This window comes from Grampus griseus (assembly GCF_964374135.1).
Source record: "Grampus griseus genome assembly, chromosome: 8".
Taxonomy (NCBI): domain Eukaryota; kingdom Metazoa; phylum Chordata; class Mammalia; order Artiodactyla; family Delphinidae; genus Grampus; species Grampus griseus.
In genome coordinates this window covers 106,477,672-106,503,343 of record NC_139002.1, presented here as the reverse complement: position 1 = coordinate 106,503,343, position 25,672 = coordinate 106,477,672, and positions in this window count along the sequence as shown.

The window sequence follows — 25,672 nt, the reverse complement described above, 5'->3', positions numbered from 1 at the left end:
CACTGACCCCATTTTTCGGGCAGGGATGAAGCTCTAAGAACATGCCCTGTCCTGGTGCCAAGGCTTAGGTCCCACACTGGCTGAAAGGCTCTGTCGTGGTTCCAGGTCCCCCAGGAGGAGGATTCCCGGTAGGTGGGTCCTCAGGGGAGGCGGGGGCCTCCCCGTCCCAGCCCACTGCTCCTGGGACGTGAGGTTCACGGGGGTGCAGCCAGCCTGGCTCCAGGCCTCGGTCAGTTGGGGTGATCTCTGAGGCCTCTCTGCCTAGCGGGCTCTGCAGCCACCGGTGAGGGACCGAAATGCCACAGCCGACAGCATCGGGGGTGACAGCTGACAGCAGGTGACCGCTCAGACCAGGCGAAGTGTACTGGCGCGGGGCCGGGGCTTTGGGCTGTCTGGTTGACCCCCAGTTTCCCAGCAGGCTCACATACGAGTGTGTGAGTCCAGCCTCACTGGCCAGGCAGGGGCAGGCCTGTGATGCTCTGGGATCCATGCTTTCCTCCGGCCCAGGTCCCCGAGAGCAGGGCAGCCTCGCCGGCCAGCAACCATGTGATCGCACAGGGCAGCCGTCCCAAGGGCTCTGTGCCGGGTGCCGTGCCGAGCTGTCCCGTCTAGAATTGGTCATCGTTTTGGAACTGGGGCTGCATTTTCATTTTGCTTCGGCCCCTCCGGCTACGTAGCCAGTCGTGCTGTGAGGGCTGTGTCAGGTGGGACCCAAGCTGCTGGCAGACTCCCCTCCCCCAACCCCCTGGAAGCCACAGGTAGTAGCACCCCCTTACCCACCCATTAAAGCACCGGGCAAAGGGGCAATGAATGAATTGCGAGGGAAGGAATGGACGAGTGAGTGGTGAACGGACACCAGAACAACGTAATCAGCTGGACTGGGCTTTGCTAACTATGCACTTCCAAGTAAAGGACTGTAGGATTCAGACCTATGGGAGCTGCCACTTGTCTGTCCTGGGCCTGGCAGGGCAGAGCCCCATCTGATTGCTGACAGTGCCTAAGGAGACCCCGCTTTCCCCTCCAGCATCCCTCCCCCAACCCGCCCCGGTGCCCACCCTGCCCCAGCCCTCCAGCCCCCCGGTAGCCCCCAGACCGACTTGGGGAGGAGGGGACGGCCACCAGCCCGGCCGGCCAAGTGTCCCCGTGGGGCAGGTGGCGTGGTGGCGCCCTGGCCGTCCGACGCGGGCAGCTTTCATCCCGGCCGAGGGGCCTGAGAAAGCGTGGGGACGGCTTTATCCGGGCCGCAGCTCGAGCAGCCTCCTGAGAAGTATTGACAGAGCATTACTCAGACTGACACATTCTGTTTCCCTCGGGCGCGGACAATGAGGAAGAGCCAGTTAAGGATATGGCTCCGGCCTTGTGCGCGGCTGAAGGTTTTTTGAGAAAAATGTAATAGATGACAATAGAGCAGTTTGTCGCGGTCGAGGGCATCGCGGACGGGGCCGGAGCGGCGGCTTCATCATCACTTATGATGAGAGGAGATTTACTGCCTTCTTTCTTCCCTCTGTCAGGGAGAACAATGTCGGGGGAAAGCGGAGGTTCCCCATTATAAATCACCATAAGCCCCATGGAAATCCCTCCCCACCCCGGGGTGTGAGTAGGCAGACGCTGAGCCCTCGGCCGGCTCGGGCCGCCTGGACGGCGGGCGGGCGGGCGGGCGCAGGGATGCTGCCCGGGCCCCCACCCGTGGGAATCAAGGCTCCAGAGGCTCTGATCTCCACCCCGAGAAGCAGGCACATGCCACGGAGAATGAGAAAGGCGAGGCCTGCCCACCCCTTCAATTAGAGAAAGGGGAGCAGAGACACAGGGGTGCTTGCAGCTCCATCCTGGGGCCCGGCGGGGGGGTGTCTCGGTGGGTAGGGGGGCGACTGAGGGAACTTTGTCCAGCTTAGCGTGTCCTAGATGGCGCGATCAGGAAGGCCCGCTGGGCTTTACCTCGGCCTGCATCTTACAAAGAGAAAATTAAAGTCCAGAGAGGGGCGGACACCTGCCCAGGATCACACAGCAGTTTGGTGGCAGAGCTGGCCAGGGCTAGGATCCGGGCCTCCTGCATCCAAGCCCACTTCCCGCGGGCTAGGGAGCCCCGCCCTCGCTAAAGCGCCGCTGGTTCCAGAAATGCCGAGGGATCCCCAGCAGCTTGCCTCTGTGTAGGGGTCTCCTAGTTCCCTCCCAGCAGCCTCACCTGGTGAGCAGGGCAGCTGCTTCGTCTCCCATCCCACTGCCCGGGAAAGACCTGCACCGACTTGAGCCCACACCAACAGGGAGGGGCAGGGCTGGACCTAGAACTGGGGGCTCCTGACCCCCAGGACTGACAGCAGGACCTCCCCAGCAGGACCAAAGACCACCCTTCGCCAAAAGACAAGACTTTGGGGATTTTAGAAAGGTAATTGGGTATGAATCCCATTCTATTATGCCACCCTCCCAGCGGGGGCCGGAGTGGTACCCCACTTTTAAATCTATGACATGTAGGAATACCCACCTCGAAAGAGACAAAGATTTGACCGGCCAGGTGAAGTTTTGTTGCCGAAAATTGCAGGTCAATTTTTGATGCCAAGAACCGCATGAGGGAACTCTGGGATTCAGAGCTTTCTGGATTTTGGAACCTGGATCAGCGATGCGGGTCGGTATTCCTGTCGGCACAGCTGTTTATTCCCCGAAGCTCCACCCGCTGTGCTGCATTTCTGCCACTCTTCGGTGTCCCCCCACCCTGGTCCCCTGGCCTCTCAGACACACACAGGGCAGCCACCACTGTGTTTCCTGGTTTTCTTCCTGGGTATCTGATGGAAAATAAAATCTAGCCTCTGCTAATGACTGCCCTGTGGTCTTGCTGGAGCCCCAGTTACTCCACCTATAAAGTGGAGGTGATAACCGCACCCACCTCACAGGGCTGCGACAGGATCAGAGGCAGTCAAGGCTTGGAACTCGTTGAGCGGCCAGCCTGGACCGCTCAGGAAACACTTTATTATTATTGTTGCTGTTTTGCATGGCCCCAGCCCGGTCACAGTGAATTCACCAAACAAACGCCTTCACGCTGCAGCCCCTCCCCAAGTCTGGAGGGGCTTCCGTGGGTCCCCAGTTTATTTCCCAGCCTTATCTCCCCCTTCAAGCCTTCATACCCTCTGGGCTCCCGTCACTCCAAAGGTCCCTGTTCCCATCCCTGGTCTGTGAGTTCTGCCTCCAGAGATCATGTTTTTGGCTCATATGTTCCCCTCAGCCTGGAATTCTTGTCGCCAGCCTCACGTGTTCTAGAACTTTCTTCCTCTATCAGGGAGCAGCCCACCTGTCCTCCCTGAGGGTGGCTCTCATGAACAGTCACTCAGGGTCCATGGTGTCCGGGGGGCAGGAGTGTCTCCGTATCCCTGTGGCACACAGGTTCTTGCAGTGGGGTAGGAGCAGGGCTGGGGGTGGCGTGTGTATGACAGAGTTTAAGGGCAGCCAACGCTGGCCAGGCACTCCCATCACCATCTTGAAACAAAGCACAGCCTGGGGACGTGTACACAGAGAGGGGGCACCAGCGGCATCACCTTTCAAGCAGATTAAGCCCCTTCTGGTGGTCTGCCCGCTGGCCACACCACCTCCCTCCTTCCCTTCCCCACCAGGCTCCAGCCGCTCTGGCCAAGCTTGGTCCCACTCAGGGATCTGGCCACCCAGAACCTTCCCAGGCCTGAGGTGTCGGCCCCATGAGGGTCTAGATCTAATCTGCTCTGGGTGCGGTCCAGGCATGAGGAATCTTCAGAGCTCCCAGGTGATTCTCCCATGCAGCCAGGTTTAGAACCTTGGCTTCAGGTAAGCTGGATTACCTGTCCTCCGTGCAAAACCCGGGACTCAGAGTTTAGCAAGTGTCCAGCAGCAGAGAATTGGGGTGGCTTTCCCGTGGAACCCAGTCCCAGGGGATGGTGGGGAGGGAGGGCAGCCCCATAAGCCTCAAGGCTAAAAGGAAGGCGACCCATCTTGGAAAGGGGGTTCGCCAACGGCCATGGGGGTCCTCTAAAAATAATTCAGGCTCTGCTCCAAGCCCTGGTTAAATGGGCGATGAGACCCCTAATTTCACTCTTCAGGTGAACTTCTCCCAAAGCCGTTGTTCCACACACTTATTTCACGGCTTTGCTGGCAGAGAGCGTTCCCTGGGCAAAGCGGTTAAGGAGCTGGTGTTACCGGCCTTGAGCAGCCACCCCCACTCAGCGCCAGGGATGATCCTGCAACACCATTTTCACAAAGGCACGTGCAGATCGCCCCTGATTCTCTGGCCATAAAACTCTGCCTCCCAGATGCAGTGTTTTTCAGGAACTGGTTTCATGGAGCTGTGTTCTGAGAAAAGCTGCTGTCATCCTTCCTGCCAAGCCCAATTATTTTAAAAAAATCATTTCTTAAAACAATCTCCGGGCCAGTGCAAGTACAAGATCCAGCTTTGAACACTGAAACTGCCCCGTGAGCCTGCCGAGATGAAGTGGTTGAAACAGGTACCCACAGGTAATCAAGCAAGTTGAAACAGATTTGTTAACGCTCAGTTAGTGACACGTCGAAAGAAGTATGCTAAAAATGACGATTCCAGTTGCAGAAACATTGGATCTCTGTCCTTCTTCCTGACAGCAGTTAAATCCTAGGGCCAATCACCTTTTAAGGAGATTTCCAGCTGGTAACCAAATAATCACGTCACTAGAAGGGTTAATATTTTTGACACATCCGCAGCTCTGAAAAATGAATATAGCAAAATAATATAAGTCAATAGAAAATTACCAGGGACGTGAAAAAAACTGTTGAAAAAATAAATACAGGCTGCTAACAGATGCATAGTCTGGGTTATGCTGTCATAACAAACATCCCCCAAATTTCAGGGGCTTAAAACTATAAAAGTTTATTTCTTGCTCATGCTACCTGTCAAGTGGAAAGCAGCAGGGTCTCTGCTCATTGTCAAGATCACTGGGGGAAAGGGTGGCAGAGGAAGGGTATAGAGACCCTGGCTCTCAGGATTGCATCCATGGGAAGTACAAGCCCTCCCTGAGCCCAGGAGGACAAACCCACCATGTGTGAACAACCCCACCATAGACCATCACCATGAAAAAAAATGCAAATCAGCGGCAACATGGATGGACCTAGAAATTATCATACTAAGTGAAGTCAGGCAGAACAAGACGAATATCATATGATATCACTTATATGTGGAATCTAAAAAAAACCCTACAGATCAACTTATTTACAAAACAGAAATAGACTCACAGACATAGAAAACAAACTTCTGGTTACCAAAGGGGAAGTGGGGAGGGATGAATTAGAAGTACGGGATTAACAGATGCACACCACTATACACAAAATAGATAAACAACAAGGATTTACTGTATCGCATAGGGAACTATATTTAGTATCTTGTAATAACCTAGAATGGAAAAAAGTCTGAAGCTGTACACCTGAAACTAACACAATATTATAAATCAACTATAGTTGAATAAATAAAATAAATTTAAAAAAAAATGCAAGTCAGAACAACAGGGAGACTTAACGCAATTGTTTGCCAAAGATTACAAAAACAAAAGCAAAAGCGAACTAAAGCTTGCCGTTTCCCTTTCGGCAAACGCTCACCTTCTTTAGTGTACAGGGATGCCTCATTCTCAATCAGGAGTTAGCAAACTACAGTTCCTGGGTCAAATCAGCTGCTTGTTTTTGCACAGCTGTGAGTGAAGATGGATCGTTAAATAATTTTTAATGCTTGAAAAACATTCAATTAAAAAAACATCAAAAGAAGAAGAATCGTTTGTGACACACGACAGCTACAGAGAATTCCCAGTTCAGTGTGCAGGGATGGGAACACTGGCATGCCCCTGCGCCTACAGCTCCTTCCAACAAAGGCAGAGTTGAGTAGTCAGGGACCACGTGTGGCCCACAAGATCGAAAATATGGACGTTTGAGGCATATGCTCCAGGATCCCAGCAGAACTGGGGGTGGATCCAGAGACGGGTCTTGCAAACTTGTAGGTGATTCAAGAGTGCAGCCAAGTGTAAAGGGCAGGTTCCAAGGCAGTGCCTCCCACCCACTCATGGCGCACCTGAGCACTGCGGTTGGGTCCCATCTGCAAGGGGGGCAGGGGCTTTGTAGAACCTTGTGGGTATGGGGGTTGCAAGGTTTGCATTTAGCTATGCCCTACTCCTGCTGAGAAGCTGTGCTCAAACACAGCTTGAAGAAGCCTGGCCAGGAGACTGCTGCCTGCCTGTCTTCCCAGGCTTATCCCTTGCAGGAGGTCTTAGCCATACTACTATCCCCAGGGATACTTCGAGACATCACCTTGTGCAGGGATGTTGTCCCGCTGCTATGCCTGCAGGCATCATCAAGTCAATCTTGACAAGAAACTCCTCTTCTTTTTCACAAGTAGCTGTAGTCCAGCATCTCCCAAGCAGCTTGTCTGTTTTATCCTGCATGTCTCATTGACTGAATGGCAGAATGGTCTTCCCTTTTTGCATTGGCTGCCAGGGAGCTCAGAATCAAATTTGCCACTGTAGCCAGCAGCACATACAGAGGACCTCATGACATATATCTTGACCACTAACTCTACCTCTGTTTTGTCTTATGTGTCTCCCCCGTGTTTTCCTCACCGACTAAAAGTTACATTGCATTGTGCCCGCTCTGGTCCCGCCCGTCAGCCACCCGCAGGTTGGCCACTTCCCGTGCCTAGTCAGCAGAACTGCATTTCCCGCTGGCTGTGGTCTGCCTGGTCTCCCTGGCCTCCCAGACTCCTCAGTCTCTATACATCTCAGGCTCCACACTGCTTCCAGCCCTCGAGCCCCTCCTCCAGGAACCATCCTCGTTGCCACTAAAAGCTCTCAGGGTCACACAGATGACATGGTTTGTGGCTCTGTGGCTGCTGTGCACACGTCTTTCCTACCCTAGATGGTGAGGTCCTGGATAGCAGCAGCTCACTGCAGTTTCTGTGCACCTGCCCGGGCCCCCAGCTCAGGACTTACCTGACCTCGGGGGCCCCAAGGGCAGTCTGCAGGGCCTGCTCCCAGGCTCCGGAGTGGTTGAGACGCTGCGTCCCCTAAAGTTCTGCTCTGTCCTGGGGTAGGGCCTGTGGACAGTCTGGGCATCTCAGGATTGAAGGGGCTCCTGGAGGCGTGAGTCACACCAGTGTCCACAGGGCCACCATGAGGGCATCTTTGGTACGTGTTCTGAGTCAGTCTGGCTCACACCTGTGTTACCGACCAGGGCTCTTGGCCCCCTTAATCAATAGAAATGGATCAGAGGCCAGACAAGAGATTCAGGCAGGGCTGTACTGGGGCCCCTGCTGCAGGAGGAGGGAGTGAGAACAAGTAACAGGTTCCCTCGCTCCCTTCCCGAGGTGGGGCAGCTGGTTCCTTCTATGGGGGGTGGGTAGGGGTGTGTCCTGGGGTGACTTAGGGGGTTCGCCCAGCCCTCTGGTGGTGCTGTGTGCAGCAGGCACGCGCAGTGCCCTGCTTTGCTAACGACACCCTGAGTGGCAGTCGGGTTTTTGGTCTTTTTGTATCTTCTTGTCCATAATTTGCCCCAACTGCACATGCACGCAGTTATTTTTAGTCCCTTATAGTTTCTCTGTATTTTGTTGCTCAAGGAGACGTCTGTCCAGGTGCCAGCACGGCAGCACCACAGCCAAGGGTCTCAGGTCCCCGCCTGTCTCACCGAGGCCCCCCCACTTAGGAGTTGTGTGACTCTGGACAACCCCCTTCCCCTCCTTGAGCCCCCCTTTTCTCCTAAGCAGGATAGGTAAGAAGAGCACATCCCCTCTCAGGGAAGGAAAGAGACAGGGCATAAAAAGCACCACGAACCGGGCATCGCACAGCAAGCCCTCAGGAGACACCAGCTCCTGTTATCCCCAGGGGTCTCTGGGGGCAGCAGCCCATCCTCTGCTCCTTTAGAGGCTGGCCAGGCAGAGGCCCCTGGGGGACCCACACTCTGGGAGCCAGGTGAGAGGGAGCCGGCAGCCACAGATCGAGACACGAGCAGAAACAGGATCTGGAACCAGAGGCGAGCCACGGATTCCCGTCGGGCCCCTGCTTGCCCACCTGCCCAGTGGGGCCGCAGCGGGACTCACCTTGCAGGGTGCGGAAGCTGAGCTGGGAAGGCACAGGTGACGCCTGTGTCATGTGCCCGCCCGAAAGGCGGCCGATGTGATGTGTAATGACGGGGGGTGGGGTCGCTCTGCGATTTCAGACTTCCCTCTCCCAGGCCCTCGTTCTACTCACCCCGTGGCCGGTGGGTTTCCAAGATCCTCCGGCCCAGCCTCCTCTTGGAGGACCCCAGCCTGGCGATTCCGAAGCCAGAGTGGACCCGTTTCCTCTGCTCCAACTGGAGATGCGGGCTGGCCTGGCCCTGCGCTGTCAGCTGCTGGGACAGCTGGCTCCAGAGGGTGTTGCCGTGGAAACCCAGACTGATGTTCTCCTAAACAGCTGAATTATTTGTGGTTTCTCTGCCTAGTGTCCCAGCTGAGCAGGCCAGCACGGTGGCTGGGGGGTGGCGGTGGAGGCTAAGAGCAGCCTCTGGGAGGGAGCCCCCTTCTGGGGCCCTCAGGCCTGCCTTGGCCTCTCCACAGGGAAATGATCCAAAGGCACTGAGATTTTGGGAGAGGGGGGAAGGGTGTGAAGGGGAACAATGTGCTGAGGTCATCAGGTTTGCTTCCAAAAGCGCTTCTGTGGGAGGGTCTGGGGCCAACATACTCCTCTGGGGTTGCTGGGGGAGGCTTCCCTTTGCCGACGGTGCCCACTCCCAGCTCTGTCGCTGGCGCTCAGTGCCCGGAGGGCGCCCTGGGCCCATGTGCAGGACACAGGGCTGAGGCTGATTTTCTCAGCTCATCCCAGCTCTGCCTCCGATTCACTGTGTGACCAACAGCTCCCAATGCTTCTCAGAGCCTCGGTTTGCTTATCTGTGAAATGGGGACAGCATTCCTTGCGCAGCTTGGGATCGGGTGAGAAGGTCTGAGCTAGGGGGTTCTGAAAGCCAGAACAGCTGCCCCCTCTGAGGGGCGAGGGATTCTCCCACAATGGACCAGGCCTTTTGGGGGTAAAGAGGGCTGTGCAGCATCTCCACTGCTTTGCTTTTAAGCTCGGAAAGTAACTGAAACCAGACTTATTAAGACCTGGACACCTTGCACCATAGACAGTTGAGCAGAGCCTGCAAAGGGCATGGCCACTGGGAGTGAGTCAGACGGTGAATCTCCTCGGGGGAGGGCGCCCACATTGCCGGCTTGGAAGCCTCCCTGGCCCCTGAGCAACCAGGGTGGCCATGGTGGGCTGGAAGCCAGACCCCATATTCGTCTCATCCGCATGAATGCGGGAGTGGTGGATGGCTGACTGGCACGTGCAGAGACGGGCTTATGAGCTGCACCATCTCTTAGAAGCCCTTCCAGCAGGGAGAGAGAACGAGGCCTTAAATGGCAGGAAACTAACCTCACATTCTAGCCAGGAGAGCAAATAAAGCAGACGTGGCACCCCCGCAACCCCCCCCCCAGCCCTGGCAGATATCACTAATTTATCACAGCGCTCGTCCCTGCAGATTCTAGACTCCCTTCTCAAATCACCCTCAGCCCAGGATGCCTGGCTAACACCCATCGACCAGGTTTGCTCGTGAGATAATCCTATTGGCCGTCCCCGAGCTGGACGCTGCATGAGGTCCCTTCGGCATCACTGTGCACAGATGACACCGGCCTCTAGTGTGTGGGGCTGGCATCGCCCCAGGTGCCTGCTGTGATTGCCGTGTAGGTTGTCCATGCTCTGAATTTCCCCCTGGGGCTGAGCGTCCCTCTGCTTCCCCAGGGAGCTGAATTTGCCGATGAGTCAGTGCAGAGCAGACTTTCTCAAACTCTGCGGAGCCAGCAAATCGCCTGGGGAGTCTTGTTACATTCTGAGTTAGCAGGTTTGGGTCTAGCAAGGGTCCCACCTTTCTAACCAGGTGCCCGGCCATGCCAATGCTGCCAGATGGAGGACCAGATGTGGAGCAGAGAGGATGCAGATAACACTCAAATAATGCAACAGAGTCAGAGAACGGAAAGAAAGAATGCAAGAAGGCAGAGGCTGCGACCAAGGCTCAAATTTTGATTTGACGCAAGCATTTGGGAGATGCTCTTCCGTGCTCTGCTGGAAGAGGTACCTGTAGAGAGCCAAGGCCCCTTCTTCTTCACCTCCCCAGAAATGTGCTGGCCTTTGCTCCTTCCCTGCACTTTTTGACTCCAGTTGGTGCAGGGGAGAGGAATGGAGGGTGTGGTTTGGACCCCCGGAAAGCATCCATCCCCTTCCCACAACATGGGGAGGGTCGGGCCCGTTGAGGGTTGGCCTTCAACTCCAGGTGGCCTTTCTTGGTGTGCCTCCTGCCCCGGGTAGGAACTGGATTTCTCCTGCAGCTACACCAGGCTCTTGATTCTGAGGACCACTTCCCTTTTCCGATGCAAGAACAGTGACTTGGGGTGTAGAATCTGTTGCAAAGCCATTGTTCTAGTTCCTATGGTTGTATAACCAATGAACCCACACTCAGCTCACCATTTGTTAGGCCCAAGGGGTCTGTGGGTCAGGAATTTGGACAGGGCATAGCAGGGAAGGCTCACTCACTCACACTTCGGGCAGTTAATGTGGGGCTGTCGGCCGGAACACCCACGTGTGGTCTCTTCACATGCCTTAGGCTTCCTCACAACATGGTGAGTGGATTCCACGGGTGAGCACTGGAGGGGACAGATTGAGGTGGAAGCCGTGTGGTTTTTATGACCTGAACTTAGAGGTTACACAGCCTCACTACTGCCGCAGTCTGTTCAAGACAGTCACAGTTTCAAGGGGAAATGGACTCTGCCTCGTGATGGGGAATGGCAGGGTTCTGGAAGAAGAGGTGGGCTTGGAAGTATTGCTGTGGTCATTTTGGGAAAATATGATATGCCACAGGCAAGCCTCTGGCCTCAACAATTGACATTCCTCCCACATGCAAAGTATCCTCCTCATTTCACCTGTGATGTCCGCCTCCCCACAACTCTCACTCCATCACAGCATCAGGCTCAAGGTTCAGGATCCTGTGCTCACCATCCTCTCCAGGTGAACAATGCTACTCGGATGTAGCTTCCTGGGCACAGCTCCTCCGTACAACTCCACAAGGAGCAACCAGGATCTGGGGAGTTATCTGGTCCTCACACCCAAAGAGAGGAGTGGGACAGGCAGAGGAGAGCTGCATAGAACTCCCAACTGACAACAGGGAAAGACGGGAGCCATCGGTCCATAGCAATTCTGAGATCCAGCCGGAGCACATGTCGTCTGTTTGGGGGTCAGTTCCACTGCCTGGGGATGCATCACTGTGGCTTTAGGCTCTGTTCTCTGAGCTCTGAGTCCACCATCCTCTTCCATGGAAAGCAGTTGTGTCCTTTTCTCAGCTCACCTCTTGCCCATAGAAGTTTGGGGGTCCAAAGACCTCTTTTTGTTTTGTTCTGTCTCTGTTAGTCTGAGTTGATACAATTCTTTTAAAACTTTGTGGGTTTTTTAATGAATCAACTTACAACCCATTCTGTTAGACAAGATAAGGCCAGACAAATCTCTTCAAGATAAGCTCTTTTCGGGCTTCCCTGGTGGCACAGTGGTTGAGAGTCCGCCTGCCGATGCAGGGGAGATGGGTTCGTGCCCTGGTCCGGGAAGATCCCACGTGCTGCGGAGCGGCTGGGCCCGTGAGCCATGGCCGCTGAGCCTGTGCGTCTGGAGCCTGTGCTCTGCAGCAGGAGAGGCCACAGCAGTGAGAGGCCCGCGTACCGCAAAAAAAAAAAAAAAGAAGATAAGCTCTTTTCTACCCCAAGCTTCCTATGGCACTGCCGTGGGAAATCTCTCTGAAGATTTATGAATAATGTTTTATGTCATGGAGTGGACTTGTGAGTGATGCACGTAAGATCCGTAGAGGCCCTCTTGGTTGTTACACAGTTCTCTGGGGCACCACCTTAGACCTTTTGAGATCTGAACAAAGGCTCTTGTAACTCCAACCTGAATTTGATCTTAGCTCTAAAGCCTTTTCTTAATCTGGGAATATCGGAGACGTTGGTGATGAGAAATGGTTTGATATTCAAATCCAGCAAGCCTTGGTTCCTTTATATTTAGCAGTCCTTTCTTTAGCTGGTCTCTATTCTCTTACTTTTATCACAGGCAGCAAGAGGAAGACCAGCAGCATGGTTAACCCTTTGTCTAGAGAGCTGACAATGACATAGAGGTAAGGTCTCCACTTTTTATAACTCTGCCTCCCAGGTGGGCTGCAGTCTCAGAGCAGTGTGGCATGGTGGCTAAAATGCTGAGAGGATCCTCACCTTTTTGGCTGGAGGAACAAGTGGAAGGAGCCCAGGCAGCCATGCCTGCCATTGAAGAGAATCCAGAGTGGGGGTGAGGTGCAGAAGAATTCTATGAATGAAAACACACAAATCTCATGCCTACCCAGACCACACGAACAGAGGAAAGAGAACAGCAGAGCAAAGGCTTAAAGACTTGAACAGAAATTTTAATCATCGTCCACAGGAGGGAAGGCAGAGCTTACAGTGTGAGTCTAACCAGGTTAACTGCCAGCTTCAAAAAACAATCAGCATTCTTCCATGGAATGTAATAAAACCCAGAGTCAATACAACACAATATTTACAATGTCTAGAATATAATTCAAAATTACTTGACACACGAAGAACCAGGAAAAGGTGACCCATTAATAGTCAATAGATGCCAACTCCCAAATGTTGGAATTACCAGACAAAAAATTTAGAGCGCTATTGTAATTACGACCAATGAGGTGAAGGAAAAAACTGATTGAAAAACTTACAAACCTCAGTGGAGAAGTAAGAAATATAAAAGTGAACAAAAAGGAAATTTTAGAAGTGACATATGGAATACTAAAAAGTATTCGAATAGTCCAAAAAAAGGCAGAAAGGGGGAAATGAAAGAATAAAAAATAGAGGGTACAAATGGAAAGCAAATGCTAGCGTAATAGACCATTTCAATAATTACACTAAATATTAATAGTACAAACATTTTAATTAAAAGGAGTTGTCTGAATAGAAAAATAAGACTCAATGTTATGCTCAACTCTAAGCCCATAAGAAATGAACTTTAAACGTAAGCACAGAATGAAAGAAGGCTAGAGTGACTATATTACTGTCAGGTAAAACAGACCTCAAGATAAAGAGTGATAATTGCGATAAAAAGGGATGTTGTATGATAACGAACAGGATAAGTCACAACACTTTAAAATACATCTCCACCTACTAGTAGAACCTCAAAAATGCATGAACAAAGATTGGCAAAATTAAAAGGGGAAATAACTGGACAATCATAGTAAAGTATTCAACTTTCCCTCTCTCTATAATTGATAGAACTAGACCCCCATCCTCCCCCCCCAAAACCCCCCAAATAAACATATAGGAGATTTTAAAAATCTCCACCCTGACCTATAAATTAATGTTTACAGAAAATGCTTTCAACAGTTACAGAATAAATTCTTTTCCAGTGCCATTGTACATTCACCAAGATAGACCATATGCTGGTCCATAAGATATGTCTCAATAAAGTTAAAAGTTTTGAAATCCTCAATAATAATAAAAACATATTCAAATGTGTGGGAAGCAGCTAAAGTAATGCTTAAGTGGAAACTTATACCTTTAAATGCTTATATTGGAGAAGAAAGGTCTAAAATCAATGACCTGAAGTTCCTCCATATAAGATGCAAGAGGGAAGAGATATGGGAACATATGTGTATGTATAACTGATTCACTTTGTTATAAAGCAGAAACTAACACACCCTTGTAAAGCAATGATACCCCAATAAAGATGTTAAAAAAAAAAAGTCCCTCCATATAAAGCTGGAGAAGGAAGGGCAAAGTAAACCCAAGGTAAGCAAATGGAAGGAAGTAATAAAGATAAAAGCAGAAACCAGTGAAACACACAGCAGAGAGATAATAGACGACACAGAGAGAGCTAAAGTCTGTTTCTTTGAAAAGATTAACAAAACCGATCAAGAAAAAAGAGAATGCATATCACAAACATGAAGACTGAAAAGAGGGGCTATCACTACAGATCCTACAGACATCACAAGGATAATATAAAATATTATGAACAACTTTAGGCCAAAGAGTTTGCCAACTTTGATAGAACTGAAAAATTCCTTTAAAAATATAACTTATCAAAACTGACATAAGGGCTTCCCTGGTGGCACAGTGGTTGAGAGTCCGCCTGCCGATGCAGGGGACACGGGTTCGTGCCCCGGTCTGGGAGGATCCCACATGCCGCGGAGCAGCTGGGCCCGTGAGCCATGGCCGCTGAGCCTGCGCGTCTGGAGCCTGTGCTCCGCGGCGGGAGACGCCACAACAGTGAGAGGCCCACGTACCACACACACACAAAAAACTAACATAAGAAGAAACAGAAAATCTGAAGAACCCTACATCCATTTTTAAAAATAGAATTTATTATCAAAACCCTTCCGCATTAGTTTCTTATTGCTGTTGTAACAAATTACCATCAACTTAGTGGCTTAAAACAACATAAATTTATTCTCTTACGTTTCTGGAGTTCAGAAATGTAAAATCAGGGTATCGGCAGTGCTGTGTTCCTTCTGGAGGCTTCAGAGGAGAATGTTTCCTTGTCTTTTTCCAGGTTCTAGAGCCCACCTGTGTTGCCCCTTCCTTGCATGGCTCCAGCTTCTTGGTTTTGTCGTCAAATCTCCTACTAGTCATTCTGATTCTCCTGCCTCCACTTATAAGGCCTTTTTTGATTAAACTGTGCTTGGGTGGTGAGTGCAGGGTAATCTCCATATCTCAAGATTCTTAACCTTAATCCCACCTGCAAAGTCCCTTTTACTATGTAAATTCACATTCACAGATTGTGGGCATGAGGACTTGAGCATTTTGGGGAATCACTAATCTGCCTGCCCCAGTGATGATCATTGGTTCTGTGGGTCAAGTATTCCAACAGGGCACAGTGGTGATGGCTTACTTTTACACCATCATATGTGAGACCTCAGCTGGAAGACTCAAAGACTGGGGGCTGAAATGAGCAGGAAGTGCATACACGTACTTGTCTAGTAGCTGTTGCTGGCTCAGCTGAGAGTTTTCTGAGGCTGTCAGTGCAGCACCCACATTCAGCCTCTCATGTGGCCTGTGCTTCCTTACAAGATGGTGGCCGGGTCCCAAAGGTGATGGTTCTCACAGAGAAAGAACTAGGAGGAAGATGTATCACTGCTCGTGATCTAGCCTTGGAAGTCAGGCGGCTTCACATCTGCCACATTCTGTTCAGCAAGGCGATCACAGAAATCCCACCCACTTTCAAGGGAGGGGAAAACAGACCTTAGTGGAGTGTGGATGAGCACATGGGGTCGGAAATATCAGAGTGGCCGTATTTGGAAAACCCCATCTACCAGTGCCTTTTAGTGATCAAGATTAGGACTTGCTGCACTTTTGTGAGAACTTAGTATGTTCCAGGGATCCAGAGATTGTGCGGAGTGGGCTGCCACCCCACAGCACAGGGCCACCTTGTAGTGACCAGCATCAGGGGTCCACCCACCAGCATTTCCCTCCGTAAACTGTCCTGATTTGGGTTCATGCAGTTCACATGTGAGACACAGCAGACCATCCCATCCTGTTTTCACGGGTGGACCTTCTGCCAGTGCCTGGTCCAGGAAGGAACTGAGGAAGCCGCAGTTCAATGACCAACCAGCTTGGTATAGACCAGTGAGATGCAAGATAAAAGTTCATGGAGATTTGGGGGAGAAAACCTTCCCTATCTCTTAATTGAGAGCCTTGGGAGGAGACAGCTCCCCTCTCTCCTTCTGGAGGTTCCATGTGCAGATTTGGGGCACGGTGAGCTGTAGCCACTTTGCACCCAGGCTAACAGCAAAATCACAGGGCATAGTCAGGACTCCTCTAGAGGGGCAGGTGGGGTGCCCTGGGCTACACTGACCCTGCCAGGCCCTGGGCTCTAGTTTCAGCACATTTCTTGATTGTTTAGGCCACTTAGAAACAGCCTTTATGTGACGTAGAGCTGCGGGGACTCTTCCTGACATCGAGTATTTTCCCTTTTTGCAGCTGAGCGTAACGAGGCTTAGAGAGCTGAAGGCCACGCTTACCAAGTTTTCAAGATGCCCTGGAGAGCCTGCTAAAATGCAGCTCCTGGCTCAGGAGGTCTCGGGTGGAGCCTCAGACCCTAGGAAGCCCCTGTGATGTGGATGCTGGCTCCGAGGACCACCCTGGAGTAACAAGAGGGTCCAGGATGTGACCGAGGCCACACAGCTAGGAGTGACAGGTTTTAAACCAAGGTCTGCCTGCAGTCAAAGCCCATCTTCTCTTCACCGCACCCTCGGAGCAGTCCTTCTGTGTTCACACGTCAGCCTGCGTGACGCGGGCAGACTTGGGTCGGCTGGGAGGGAGGCCCGGGACGCCTGCCTCCTGGTCCCCAAGGGGTGCTGGGGCCATCTTATCCCCAGAGGACACTGCCTGCCCTCAAACTTCCTGACACCTTGATTCGTTTTGTGCTCAGTCCAAGCTGATGGGTGTTTCAGGCTCTGCTTTTCCCCTGGGTGGCTGAATCCTGAAGGCTTGACCTCCAAATTCTCTTTTCATGGCTTTGTGAAAATGCAGATTTCCCCTTGCAGTAAGGGTGGGGCAAGGGAACCAGTCTGGTCATAAGCATGTCAGGAGTTTCTTGATCAGACAGGCTTGGGGATTTGGGACTTTGGGGGTATGGGTGCATGTTCATTTTTGCCTAGGATGTGTGGATATTTTTTTGTGTTATGGTCAATATACCTTTATGTTCAACCCTCAGAACAAGCCTCGAGGTGGGTGGGACTATGATTCCTAAATGACAAGATAGGAAACTGAGGCAGGTCCCACGCTGGAAAAGGTGCTGGAATTGGGCCTCGGGTCTCTGGCCCCGGAGCCTGGACTGACCTGGCTTCTTCGCAAGGCACTTAGAGTAACAGACACGGACGCTCCAGCATTCCTGAGCTCCTGGCCTGGCCATCAGGGCAAGCATCCCGTTTGTGTAACATGGGCCTAACCTCCGCAGTAGAGAACCAGTGTTGATTTCGGCTCTGGTCTCTGTGTAGAGGGATCCAACACTGACATCCTTGCTTTTCTCCCAAGTCAATGGTCTCAAAGGAGAGGTGGCAGTGGGTCTGAGCAATTGTCCCGCCCAGGTGGTACCCATGGGCTTCCGGCGATCTCCTGGCATTCATCCCTACGGACTTGGGATGACAGACAAGGCCTCTGAGACCCCGGCTCTCTGATGACTTTTTTTTCCCTTCCCAGCAACGATCCAGGCAGTTTGCGTGTGTGTCTGGCTCTGTGGTCTGCTCACACCGGCTTCCTCTCCTGGGAAAGTGCAGGGATGGTGTCTGTCTTGTCACCAGACACTGCCGGGGGCTGACGCCCGGGACACGGCCTCTTCCAATGCTCTCTGCTGGGGCACCTGTCGACAGGACCCCAGGAACACTGATGTCCCTTGAGCTGGTGTCTCATGGCAGCTTGTCTACACACCAAGCCCCATGGGCTGCGCTTGAAGATGACATGGGGGCACCCATCCTGCTCTGAACGCGTCTATGCCTGGGGCTCACCCTTTTTTCCTGAGTTAGTCAATTTCCAAACTGCGGTAAGGTGTTGTTTCCAGGTGGGGCGTGTGACCCAGGGCCAGCAGCAGCTGGGGCACCACCTGGGAGCTCATGGCAATGCCAGGCCCTGCACCACACCCACTGCATCGGAACTTCCGTGTTCAAGGGTCCCCAGGTAATTCAAGTCGGAGCAGAGCTGTGTCAACTGGGGCCAGCCCCGTAAAGCGCCAATGGAGTTACGGGGTCCTTACTTCATGGGACTGTGACATCTCAAATGCCAAAGGTTAACGCCACTAATTCACGCTTCGCTCATGAAGGACCGAGGATCCTTCAGCCCAGGGAGGGCTGAATTTCTTTTGCTCTATTAATGAAAATCTGCTCAGCAAATCAATAGTGTTTAGACTGCAAAGAAGATCATTAACTCAGAGAATGCATTTTCATAGGATTGAGAAGCACAGTTTATATGTAAATAATGTCCCCCGTTACAAAGGAAGGCAAACTTGGTGTGTCTCAGCAGGTGCTTTGCCTGATTGCAGAGACCTTTGCTCCAGGTGGGACTGAGTGCACGTGTGGACGTGCGTATATGTGAGCATGTGTGTGCGCGCGCGTGCGCGCCTGTGTGTGTGTGTGTGTATAGCTTCTGAAGGGCTGTTGGGAAAGCTAGGAAGGAGAGCTGAGGCACCTCATCCGTCTGATTTCGGGACTCCAGGTAGGGGACTTTCATGCAGCAAGCAGGGGACAGACAGGTCCAGAGGACCTCCAGAATCAGGTAAGACTTCAAACCTAATTCTGTGATACCAGATGAAACAGGCACCCTTGGGGGCAGACACAGACTGGGAGGGTCCCCTTGAGGGTCTCCCAGATCTGCTGGCCCTGTTGGCATTGCTGGGCCCCCCTGTGGGCCAGCTCTGGTGTTCCAGGCTAGCTGGGGCAGAGGACCAGATAGGCACATGGACCAGAGAGACATGCAAACTGGGCCCAAGCCCAACCAGAGAGTCCGTTCTTTCCAAATCCAGGAGTGAGTGATGTCGGGGGGCAGAGAGAAAGGCCAAGAGATGAGCCGGCCAGGGGTACCCAGGCACGGAGCTGGAGGGGAGACCCAGGCAGGAAGGGAGAGGGCCTGGGGGATATTTGCTCTGAGCAGGCTGGGCTGCCAGGAGGAGCAGGCAGTGCCCAGGCTGTGATACACATCCCAGCAGCAGCAGTGACTTGTCTCACATCCAGCTCCCTGGACCCCCCTCCCTTCTCCACTCCCTCGCTGTGCTCTCTGGGGAGGAGGGCGGCCCACCCACTGAGGCTGAGAGTTCATCAGGGGTGGGATGGCTCCTGGGGGAGGGGGCTCAGCACCCCTGAGTCAGTGCCCTCCTGCCTTCAGAGCCTGTGGTTGGCAGCTGGCAGCCTAACTGCCTCCTTCTCCTCTCTCTGTGTTGATTGTGTTTCTCCCTCTTTGTAGTCCTTTCTTGTAGCAAATATTTCCTGAATGTCTAATGGGGCTCAGGTATTTCGATGAACACTGGAGATTCCTTAAGTCAGTAAGACAGTCACAGACTCGCCCTCCACATCTTTCAGCCTCGTCGGGGAGATAGACAGGGAATCCATCAGTCACAGTTCAGTGAGTCAGGACTAAGTGCCTGAGCTTTCAAAGCCCAGCAGAGAGGACCTTGAACCCAGACTTTGGGGCTTTGTGAGGGCTTCCGGGAGGAGGCGGTATTGAGGCCACCCTCAAAGAACATGCTCTATAAGGAGGCGATTAGGGGATTCCAAAATAACCTAGGACGTGCCCATCGCTGGCAGAGGGTGCCAGAGGAAACAGGCTGGTGGGAAATTTAAGGCCACGTTCAGAGTCATCTGGGCAGGGAGGGGGCTGCGTCTACAGGAGAAGGTGACCTGAGTAGCCACAGACCATAACCCAGGCCACCCCAGAGGGACAAGGAGAAGTGCTAAGGGAGACTGGCTGCAGCAGAGAGCTCCACGTGGCCGGGGATCCACGCAGCCTCCCTCTTGGGGGACCTGCTCTCGTTCCCCTCAGGCAGGTGGTGCCGGGGACAACCTGCCATTGGCTTTTACACTCAGCTTTCAGCTCTGCCCCCTGCCCAGATGTTGGCATTCCTGCAACAGTGGGCGGGGCCCTCTGCCTCTGGCCTTCCCTGTGGGACCCCTCAATCAGGGGAGCCGCTGGGAAGAAGGAGCCTCAGCCCCTAAGGCCTCTGTGACTTTGGGGTGGCCTGACCCTGGTTTATCTGGAAGGATTATAAATGATGTGCCTTTGACTTTCACTGATGGCCATAACCGCAAAGGGGCACATTTGCCTGCAGGTAACAGGAACCACACCACAGCAGCTTAAGCAGGTGGTTTCTTTGTCTTCCAGGGGCTGGCGGTTCAGGGCAGGTGTGGCAGCTCCTCCCGGCCGCCACTGGTCCAGGCTCTCTCCGCCTTCCTGCCTCGCCATCCTTGGGGTGGTGTAGCTTTTATCCTCATGGTGGCAACGTGGCTGCTGTGCGTCCGGGTGTAATTTCAGCTTTCCGTGCAGGAAGAACAGTGTGGAAGGAGTAAGGAGCAGTGTCTAGATGAGGCAAGCAAACCTTTCCCTGGGAACCCCTGGCAGCTTTTGGCTTTTCATTGGCCAAAGCTGGGGCTCGTGGCCACCCCGACAGCAAGGGAAGCTGGGAAGTAGAACATTTTAGTTGTTCGCCATCCTGAACAAAAGCTCTGTTCTGTTAGCAGAGAGAGGAACACTGGGGAGCTGATCAGTCATACTGATTGTAGTAGGTAATGAGCAGACAGTGACTTTGAACCTGACCCAGAAAATGTCTTCAAAACCCCCTTTAAATAGTTCCCTTTCCCTCAAAGTTGCTCCCCGTGGAATAGCTCCCCACCCTCTTCCCCACCTCTCTCCGTCCCCCCGAAGCCCTGCCAGCCTCCATTTCTGCCTCGATGTCTTGCTTTCCTTCCTGGCCACGTGTAAGGGGCTCGGCCCAGGGTCTGGCGCACGGCATCATTCGGTACATGCAGTGTCTGTTATTATTATTGTTGTTGTTGTTGTTGGGGGATTGGGGTTGTGTGAGGGGCTGAGGCTGGCAGGGGCTGGGGCTGCAGACGAGGCTGGTCAGTCCTCCACTGAGAGGAGCTTGTGGCCGGAGATGGGCCCGGGGCCGCCTGGAGGTGGGGCAGAGAATGGCAGTGTGGCCCTCTTCTGTAGCCTCGCGGGCTGGACCTCTGGATAGCTGCTGCCTCTCGGGGTGGGCCAGCCCCCTTGTCTGCTTGAGAAACAGGCTTTCTAGACTGCCGGCTGAACTGTAGCAATCAGAGGGTTTCCAAATTTACTTTTGTTTAGTTTCTTCCTTTCTTCTCTCAAAAAAAAAAAAAAAAAAAAAAAGGAAATGCCCTAAAAAAATTCAGTCTGGTGCTGCCTGGCTGGCTTCCTTCCTTGCTTCCTTCCTCCCTCCCTCCCTCCCTCCCTCCTTACTGTCTATCCACACATTCTCCATCTGTCTGTCTGTCCATCCACCCGTCTCAGTCTATCTGTCCATCTGCCCCTTCCTTCCTTCTTTCCTCCTCCGCTTGCCTCCTGCTGGGCTGTGAGTACTGGGTTTCTGGGCTTCCCCCAGGCAGCCCTGGGTCACAGTAATCCCCCTGCTACGGTAGCACGTGAGCTGGGGTCCAGCCTGAACAGCTGTCCCCTGGACAGAGGGCCCCAAATGCACCCTGGCTGGCAGCCGGAGCATCACCCGGAGCGGGCAGCCTGTCCCTCCCAGAGGTAAGGCAATGCCACCCTGGCCGGCCCTGCTCAGCCGTCTTCAGAAGCACGGATGGGGGCCTTCCAGGGACACCGTTTTCCCCCAAATGCCATGTAACGATCCCACTTCCATGAGCAACCGCTACGTCATATCCTCACAAATTGTCCAGCCCCAAACAGAGCCTGTCTTATCTGGTTTCATCTCAGTCCTGGAGAGGCCTGTCAACTCCTGGCATCAGCAGATCCATCAGGAAATCACCTATTGTGCCTAAAATTCGCCATCAGAGGCCTGCGCGGAGCAGCAGGAAGCAACGGCCGGGATGCCTGGAGATGTGGTACACAGCGCGGCCTCACTGCCTGGCCGGGGGCTGCATCCCCACAGCTCCGACCAAAGGGCTCGTTTCCAGGAGGCAGTGGCCACGAACAACCTTTCCAGCCCAGGCTTTTATCTCACGCCCTGCATCACTCAGTGATCCCAGGGGAGCCCAAGTGGAAGTCCCCTCACGTGTCCCCAGGCTAGCCCCGAGGCCCCCAGGGCTCGTCCTGGCCAGCTCCAGTGGACATTCCCCCGAGGGCCTTGGGTTTGCAGAGTGGACGGGCGTGCCCAGGCCGGGAGGGGTGGCCTGGCCCTGGATCAGGTGCCCCATCGGCCGCAAAGCCAGGCATCCTCTACCACCGGCCAGAGCAGATATGGGACTGAAACATGTGGCTTGCTTGCCAGGGAAGAGAAGCCCAGGCGGGCCCTGCATGGGACGGGGGCGGGGGAAGGATGGGCTCCCGTGGCCCCTCTGGCCATACTTCAAAACACTCCTGCACCTTCACCTGCCCATCCTCCCACGGCGGGGCTAAGCGCGGCTCACCCTGAGTCTTGGAGCAAAAAAAATAAATAAATGAGCCTGAAAAAGGACCCGATCGGATGCCAAAAATGAAGATAACATGGGAGGAAGTTTATTTGGATGAGGAAATCCCTAAATGCTGTTGAAACTATGCTTGGAATTGCTAATTAGTGCTTGGGGGGCTTTGAAGGAAGCGCTGTCTCCCCGTGTGGCCCCTCCCCTGCCAGGTCCCCCTGCACTTAGCACTTATCTGCAGGAAACGGGCTCCAGCTTCTGAATCCGCAGGGCGCTGCCGAGAGCGGCCGTGACTCATGCCCGGGCAGACAGACAATTCTCGCAGGGAGGACGGCCTTCCCAGGGCAGTGGCCACAGGCTCCCAGAGCAGTGCAAGAGAAAGTTCTGGGAGGTTCGCCTGTGTCATGGCAGAGGGAGCTGTCCCTGGGGTGCCCACCTGCTAGTCCCAACACATCCAGATTCTGCCCTGACTCAAGCTCCAAAAATGTACAGCCTTCACCCAGTGAAGGGGACAGGAGCCCCGGGGAAGCGAGGGCCCTGTGACGCTTGGCTGTGGCCTGACCCAGGAGCATGGGGCCAGCTACCGTTTCCAGATGCTCCATCCGCCTTGGAAACGTACATTTTCCTGCAGGGCCCGTGGCGGAGCCCTGGACACAGGAAGAAAGACCTATTTTTGGAGACGAGCTTTGGGAGCTGAGGCTCAGATGACCCCATGCCGTCCTGCCCTCTGACTCGGGCAGGAAAAGCTGTCAGAAACACCTGACCTGGAGGCATGCGGAATTCTGCCTCTGTTGGCAGGCGGGGCTGGGAGCAGAGAGGCTGCCCCAGCACCGCGTTGGCCTGGGAGCGGACAGCAGGCCATGGCTGTGGCCAGACCATGGAGTCGCCTTGTATTAGCTCAGGCCTCAGGGCATTTCCTCTGCTGCCTTCAATGAACAGGCCCTGCTGTGCCAGGAGCTTTACACTGAACTGAGCGAGTCACATGACAGCCCCGTTCTTCCCGAAAGCCACAGCCCAGTTTGTGCTGGGGACAGACCATCTCCCAATGCCAACAGTGATACACAAGGCCCCCCCTGGGGCCATGGCCCAGGCCTTTCAGTGCCCAAGAAAAGGACACGGGCAGCCGGCTTTTCTCCTCTGAGTGGCAGCTCACTGGGTCCCTGGTGCAGTTGCCACCCACGCTGACCATCGAGCCACCGACCTGCACCCCCCGCGTCTGCACTCGGGCCCCACAGTTGGTGCCCGCTGGCTATCTTCACTGGGCTACAAGTTGATGCAATCCTTCCCAAAAAAGGTGCAGCATCTGTTGTTCTGACCGCCCTCTCGCCTCTGGTGCATCCACCCCAACCCCAAAAGTCAGCAGCGAAAGAGATGGGGTTGAGATGCGGGGGGTGGGGGGGTGGGGCGGGAACCACGAGAGCCGGGGGGAACATGAAGAAAGATTTTCACTTCCCTACCTCCTGGATTCTATGTTTAGAATTTCCACTTCCACTAGCACAGATTTGCCTCTTTATAGGAGTTTACTCTTGGCAAGAAGGGTCGCTGCAGGCCTGTTAGATACTGATTTCTGTGATTTTCCCACAACCTCCCCAATCCAAATTTCCCAAAGAGAATCTCTTCAAACTCCAAAAGGCACCTTTCTTTATCATTCTCCTCCATTTTGAATTGTATGTTGACTTTCCATGATTCCATCTATCAAGGGGATTGGGGAGCTGTGGGAGAGTTCCTGCAGGGAACCCTGGAGGAGTCCGCAAATCTGCAAAACCAGAGGGTTCGTCTTTGGAGGCAAAGGAATGGGGGGGGGCCCTCCAGACCCACCAGAGGGCCTGCTGCTCCCCGAGGGGACCTGTACCCCACATGGCCAGGGTGGGCTGGGAGGAGACCCAGCGCAGGCGTGCAGAGTGATTGCACACACAAGCAGGCTTCCACTGGCTTTTCCGAGCTGCCACAGTGCTTCTGAGGCAGATGCTAGGCGTGATTGGGCCTGGGATGTGTGTCCTCCTCTGAAAGCAGACTCAGAGGTAGGTAGGTAGAGGTAGAGTCTCCTTAAACGGGCACTAATCCTGTCAGGGGAGCCCCACCCTCATGACCTCATCTAACCCTAATCACCTCCCAATGGCCCCACCTCGTAATATGGTCATTTTAGGGGGAAGGGCTTCAACATAAGAATTTGGGGACATAAACACCTTGGCTGACACCTTGTCTTTTCTTCTTAGATGTGCAGCAGAAATGAAATCATTGTCCCTTGCCTGGAAAAGGGGTGTCCGTGGTGGTGGTGCTGCTCCCAGGCCTGAGAGGAAACTAGAAAACACAACTCTGGGGACCAGAGACAGGAGGGGACCCGAAAGAGTCACAGAGTCAGCTGGTAGCAAAGGAAGGAACCGGAATCGAGGTTTCCTAGTCTGGAGGTAACACCAAAGATTCTCAGCTCCCTGCTTTCTGGGAAAATGAGATGGTTGTTCTTCTCATCCCCCTTCAAGTCAGTGTGGCTGAGTGACTTGCTTGGCCAATGAAACTTGAGCAAATTTTTTTAAAAACCAGCACACGAGTCTGGTCTCAGTGATGGTGGAAGTGTGGTTGGAGATGGACCCTCCATCCCTTGGGTCCCTGGAGCATGCACTGCACAGGCCCCACTCCACCTCAGAGGTGTGGCACAAGTGAAAAATAAGTCTTTGTTATTTTAAGCCAAGAATCAGCAAACTACAGGCCTTAGGTCAAATCTGGGCTCACCGTCTGTTTTTGTAAATAAAGTTTTATTGGAACACATTTATGTTCTGTCTGAAGCTGCTTTTGTGCTACAGTAATTGTGGAGGAGTTGCAACAGAGACTGTATGGCCCACAAAGCCTAAAGTATTTACTATGTGGCCCTTTACAGAAACCTATTGCTGACCCTGATTTAAATCATCGAGATCCGGGGGGCTGTTTGTTACTGCAGCATGACCTACCAATACACTTTCTAGTTATGCTGACAACTTCTGAATGCCATGTCACATGCTATAACCATCTAAAATACCCAATATTCGCATGGCCTTTAAGGTTTTTCCGACCTGTTTCCACTGGCTGGTTGCTGAGCGTCCACTATGCTCACCATTTTGCATATGATTAAGACAGGCCCAGGGAGATAAGTGGCCAGTCTGAAGTTACCTAGGGCTTAACCAGGCCTCTGACCCCACATGGAAATAGGTCACTGAGTCTTTGTCCGTTTTATCTGCATTGCCAAAGCCGGAACAAGAGCCAGATTAGGAAACCCACGGGCCTTTCTACACCCAACACCTGTAGTTTAAGGAAACAGATGAGAAGAGAAGCCCACTCAGCCCAGAGCAGAAGTGAGAAGTGGTGAAATCTGGCTCCCCGCTCAGCCCAGATCCTCTTCTGCTTCCTTTACTTGCTCTTCACATGGCCTCTGGAGGGACCAGCCTCGGAGGATGGGTCATGCCGCCCATCCCCAGGCCTTGGTTTCCGCATGCCCTCTTGCTGCATGGGTGCTGCAGAGCCGGTCATGATGGGCATGGGGTGGGTGTGGGCACCCTTCTCTGCC